Genomic DNA, 5,529 nt, shown 5'->3' on the forward strand with positions numbered 1-5,529 from the left:
CTTCTTGTTGGCAGGCCTTACTCTTATCGACTACGACAAATTTCTCTGAGAGCAGATCTAGAGCCACACCATAGCTCTATTTTCATTATTGATAGGTCACCTTGTGCTCAACATCGATCAGTATCATGGGTCTTTAACTGAGTGGTTTCCCTTGAGCTTGACATTAGCTTTTATTATCACACATTGGGATTCGTGCAGTGCCTTGGTTTTCATTTGACCTTATTGGTGGATTCCTCGCCTCTGTGTCAGCTTTCATTATTGGTTATTTTAGAGGGTTTCTGCCGTGCGCTAGCTACATCTTGTGTAAGCTAGAAATGTGCTTCAGTTGGGTTACTACATCTTTATTTGTTTGATTCCTTCCACATTATTGGCCTATGGTTACACTCGCACTAGATTTATGAAGGATGCCTTAATGCTTTCCGTCTAGCAGATCTTTTCCCATCAACTTCAGCTCATTTCTCTAGTAACGAGATCTATAGTCCATTTGGTATTACCTTAGGGTTTGTAGTCATCAGTGGTAGACTCCTTCGCTATCGATAGTGGAAAAACATCATTGTCTCCTGATTGATAGACTCTTCTAATTGTTCGACTACAGCTCATTTATTCACACTTGTTAGATTGTACTGGGTACCTTGGCTCTCATCATCATTATCGGTGAGTAGTCTCGCGTTTGTTAACGATATACATCAATGACTGGTTATCTAACGATTTCTCCATGGTCAATTCAGATCATTTATTCCCATTGTGTAGAAATGTACCACAAAGGTTGGTGGATACCTCGGGTTTGCATCAACATTTCTTGGTTCACTTGTCAGTTGCTCCTGTGTCTGCTAGTTGACACCATCCACCTTATATGTTGCAGTTCCTTACAACGACATCCTATATTTTGGCACCCGAGTTACAATGTAGTACCATTTATTCCACCATTTGACTTGGTACTTTTTGGATCATCTTTATGAATTCAGTGATCAGCTTCATATATTGATTAGTTCTTTATATGTGATATTTAGACATGTACTTACTTGGATATGATTGGATGATCCATTATTTATTTTTAGTTCCTTTATATTTATATGCATATTGGCTTTGCTTTTGTACTTGACATGCGGACATGCTTTACTATGTCTGAGCATGGGTATACCCGCCTCAGACAACAATTTCTTTCTAATCTCTTTCACTGGCTTGGCAGGTTGAATTCTGGTGAACTCCTCGGTTTCGACATGATTCCTTCTACACACTTAATACATTTCGACCATCATGTACCCCTTCTAACCTCATATGTTAGGGGGCATCTGTTATAGCACCATTTACCACTCTTGGTATATTTGATGCTCTGGTTATGGCCTAGGGAAACCCTTCCTTTCCAGACATTGTCCAAAATCTAAAAAACAATGTTTTATTTCCTATACATTACTTTTTCCTGTGTTAAAAGCATCTACACGTGGGTCATTATATACCCAACCCACGTATATGTGTTAAAACACTTAAAAATAATAAATCTCCTTAATTTCAAGCGTATTTTACAGGTTTTACATGTTACTCACCTACTATAGCCTGTGGCCCAACTGTTTCCCAACTGAAAAACTAATTTGGATAAGTATAAATAAACCTCCATGGGAAGGCTTAAAGGAGAAGAGAGGAGATGTTGATATTATAGTTGATTGATTCTTGATCAAGTCTGAAGAAATCCCTGTGCCTCCTGCACTCCCTAAGCTTTAAGAAACTCTTGTTTCCTCTTTTGAGATATCCTTCACCCCTTTTGTGATATCCTTGTGTATGTTGATGGAGGAAAATTCCTAAGGTCGGGACAGGACGGATCCGAGGACGGTTCCACTTGGAGCTAGAGGAAGACTTAGGTTGTAGTTTTCCACCTTTCATTTAGCTTACATCAATAAATAAATGTTGTTATGTTCCTGCTATTTATCATGTTTATGCATTGATCCATGTTGTGATTTGTCTATAAATCTTATATTAATGTGTAATCGCTCATTTTCTTATATGATCTAACGTATATATCAAAAATATGCTTTTTGTTGCTATTATTGTATATGATTTTCTTGAATAATTTACAGGTTTCAAAGGCATCAGAAGAAGCAGAGGATTTGAACCCTGCGGGATCTACCAAACGTAGGACCTCTAGGTAAGGACACCTCTTCCCAATTCAGTAGTTAAAGAATTTAGATTGTTTGTCTGTGCATTTCTTGTTGTATGCCCTCTGCTCTGGTGAGGTTTTCAACCCAAGACCCTAGGGTGTTCCCACCCGCAACACTTGTCCCAAAGGAAACATTCCCACACCATTTATAGAACAAATCATTGATGGGTGTGCAAGGTATGAGGTTAAATTTTCCTTTATGGATGGATTCTTTATGGTAAACGTTGATGTTTTCAAAGAAGCAGCTATTGACAAAGACAAGAACGAGAAGCCATTATAGGATGCAGCTAGAAAAGGCATAGAAAACCTCATGTTGAAACGTGTGGCATCATTAGAAAATATGTATGACTTGCAAAATTGCTTCTGAGGGCCAGTCAATGTAAAAACCCATAGCTCAATGTTGTCACACGAGCAAATCAATTTGGGAATAGAAAAGAATCTGAAGTTTATTAATATTGGTACTTGTTGCACATGACAGGAGCAGAAAGATTTTATTTTCTTATTCAAGTAGTATTGAGTTGTATTTACGTGGAAATATGACAAGCTCAAAACTTATGACACGTGAATTATCCAGCATGTAATCCCAATAAAAGAAGGGGCCAAGTCATTCCAATAAAATTTGTGGAACATACATTTGACACTTGAGCCTCTCAATAAAAGGAGTTAAGGAAGATGTTGAATGCTTGGATCATATATAAAGTGTGACATTGTACCTGGGTATCAAACTTGGTCACAGTAAGGAAGAAATCCATGGAAATTAGCTTGTGTGTTGATTTCCGTAACCTGAACCGCACCTTGGACAAAGACAACTACCCTGTTCTGTCTATGGAATAGATACTACAAACAGTATCAGGGTCAGAAATGTTTTCTTTATTGGATGGGTATTCAGGATACAACTAGGTTCTAGTCTCAGAGCCTGACAGACTTAAAACAACATTTCACACAAAGTGGGGTACGTTCGCATTCAAGAGAATGCCATTTGGGTTGATTAATGTCGGTGCAACATTTCAATGTGCCATGGAAATTTCATTTTGTGGATTGATTGGACAAAGCGTGGTGGTTTACCTCAATGATGTCACGGTATTTTCTAAGAAGTGATCTGACCACATACACCATTTGTGGAAAATTTTCGAGTGATGTCGTAAGTACGGGATATCCCTTAATCCCAAAAAGAGTATTTTTGCAGTGTCCGAGGGTAATCTCTTGGGCCACATCATTTCCAAAAGTGGGATTAAAGTAGACCTAGAGAGGGTCAAAGAAATTACGTAGATTCCCTTCCTAGTGAACAAGAAATCTATGTAGTCCTTCCTGGGGAAAATCAACTTCCTTCGTAAGTTCATCTCCAATTACACTCAGATTGTCAAGCCAATACAGGAGATGGTAAAGAAGGATGCAATCTATAGATGGGATAAAAGGGAAAAGGACACATTTTCCCATATCAAGCAAGCTATCGTAGAAGAACCTGCTCTATACAACCCAAATTTCAGCAAAGATTTTATGCTCTACACTTTTTCTTCTAACACTTCTCTCATCATTTTGCTTACGCAAAAGCATGAACAGAACAATGAGCGGCCAATATCTTTCATGAGAGCTAGTCTTCAGGGACCTGAACTCAACTATCTCGCCATCGATAAACAATCTTATGCAATATACAATGTGGTGAAGCACTTACAGCCCTATCTTTTCAAAAAATGTTGCATTATCTTTGTTTTGCACCCAACAGTCGAATCATCGTTTGTTCAATAAGAGTTGGGTGAGAGAAGAGAAAATTGGATGACTAGTTTAGAGGAGTACGATTTAGAGTTCAAACCAGTTCACACAATCAAGGGACATGGTCTATGTTGAATAGCAACAGAAGCAGTGGATGCAAAAGAAGAAGAAGATCCCTCTAGATGGGAACAGGAAATCGAAATGTACAATGTAGAGCGAACTTCTCCCACTATTATCACAAACTCTTGGTACACAGATGTGTGCCAATACCTTGAGCATGGCACCATGCCCTCCCATTTATCTGCACGGCAAAAGAGGGCACTTAGACTCAAAGCATTATCTTACCAATTGGTGCATGGGGTGATTTTCATAAAACACCATAATGGAGTATTTCTCAAGTGTTTGGAACCGCATGATTCAGAGAAAGTATTGCATTATCTCCATGATGGACTATCTAGGGGACATTTTCAGGAAACACAACTGCGCATAAAATCATGCGAGCTGGTTTCTATTGGCCTGTGGTATTCAAAGATTCTCACACCTAAGCCCACAAGTCTCTAACCTGTTAAAGGTGTGTCATCTGAAACAAGAATTCAACCGCCCCATTGCAGCCGATTGTAGTGGAAGAACCTTTTCAACAGTGGGGCTTGGATGTTATTAAAGAAATATTTATGCATTCGTCAAAGTAGCATTGTTGTATTCTCACTCCCACAGACTAATTTACGTTGTGGACAGAAGTAGTTCTTCTTAAACAGGTGAATGATCAGGAAGTCATCAATTTCCTTCAGTAGAATATCATTTCTAGGTTCGGCATTCCTACTTGACTTGTTTTCGATAATGTAACATACTTTTCATCGCTAAAACTCTATGGTTTTGCATTAGAAAATGGAATTGCATTGAAGAATTCAGCTAATTATTATTAGCAAAGGAATGGTATTGTTGAGTCCACAAATAATAACCTCATTTGTATCATCAAAAAGACCATATTCTCTGAATGGAGGAACTCACACCCTACTTTGGTAAATGCTTTATACGATGATCGAGTCATGCTAAAGCCCTCTTTGAACACCCCCCTTACTTCCTGGTGTATGTAAAATAAGCCATCCTCCCTCCTAACATTTACTTGCCCGGTTTCCAACTTTCACAAGAATCCCAAGGCAATCCATGCTTATTAGTGCAGCATAGGATGGATACCCTTCAAAATTTGCAAGAAGAAAGGTTGAAAGCAAAAGAAATATTTTCACTCCACCAAAACTGTATCAAGAGGTGGTTCGAAAAGAATTATGCAAGGAAGAACAACTTCAGTGTGGGTGACTTAGTGTTGAAGTGGGACAAATCCTACGAGGAAAAGGCAAACACAACAAGTTTCAATCCATGTGGATTGGATCATTCACAGTTCATGAAAAGCTTGGCCAAAACACATATCATCTTCAATCACCTAACAAGATGATTGTCTCTCTCCCCTTCAATGGCCAAGACTTAAAGCATCATTTTCAATGATGATATGGGGTTATGCCCTACACTATGTACATAGTCTTTTCTTATTAGTTTGTTTTTTTTAATGTTTGTGTCCTGTAAATAAATGTTGCGTGTCAACATGTTTCCTAGCTTCTTTGTGTGTGGTTGATTTAAAATATAGTCTTCTGACACTTCAACATTTGGCTAAC

The sequence above is a fragment of the Pinus tabuliformis genome, chromosome J (assembly GCF_031772625.1).
Source record: "Pinus tabuliformis cultivar Carrire ecotype Pingquan chromosome J, CPIR1, whole genome shotgun sequence".
Lineage (NCBI taxonomy): Eukaryota > Viridiplantae > Streptophyta > Pinopsida > Pinales > Pinaceae > Pinus > Pinus tabuliformis.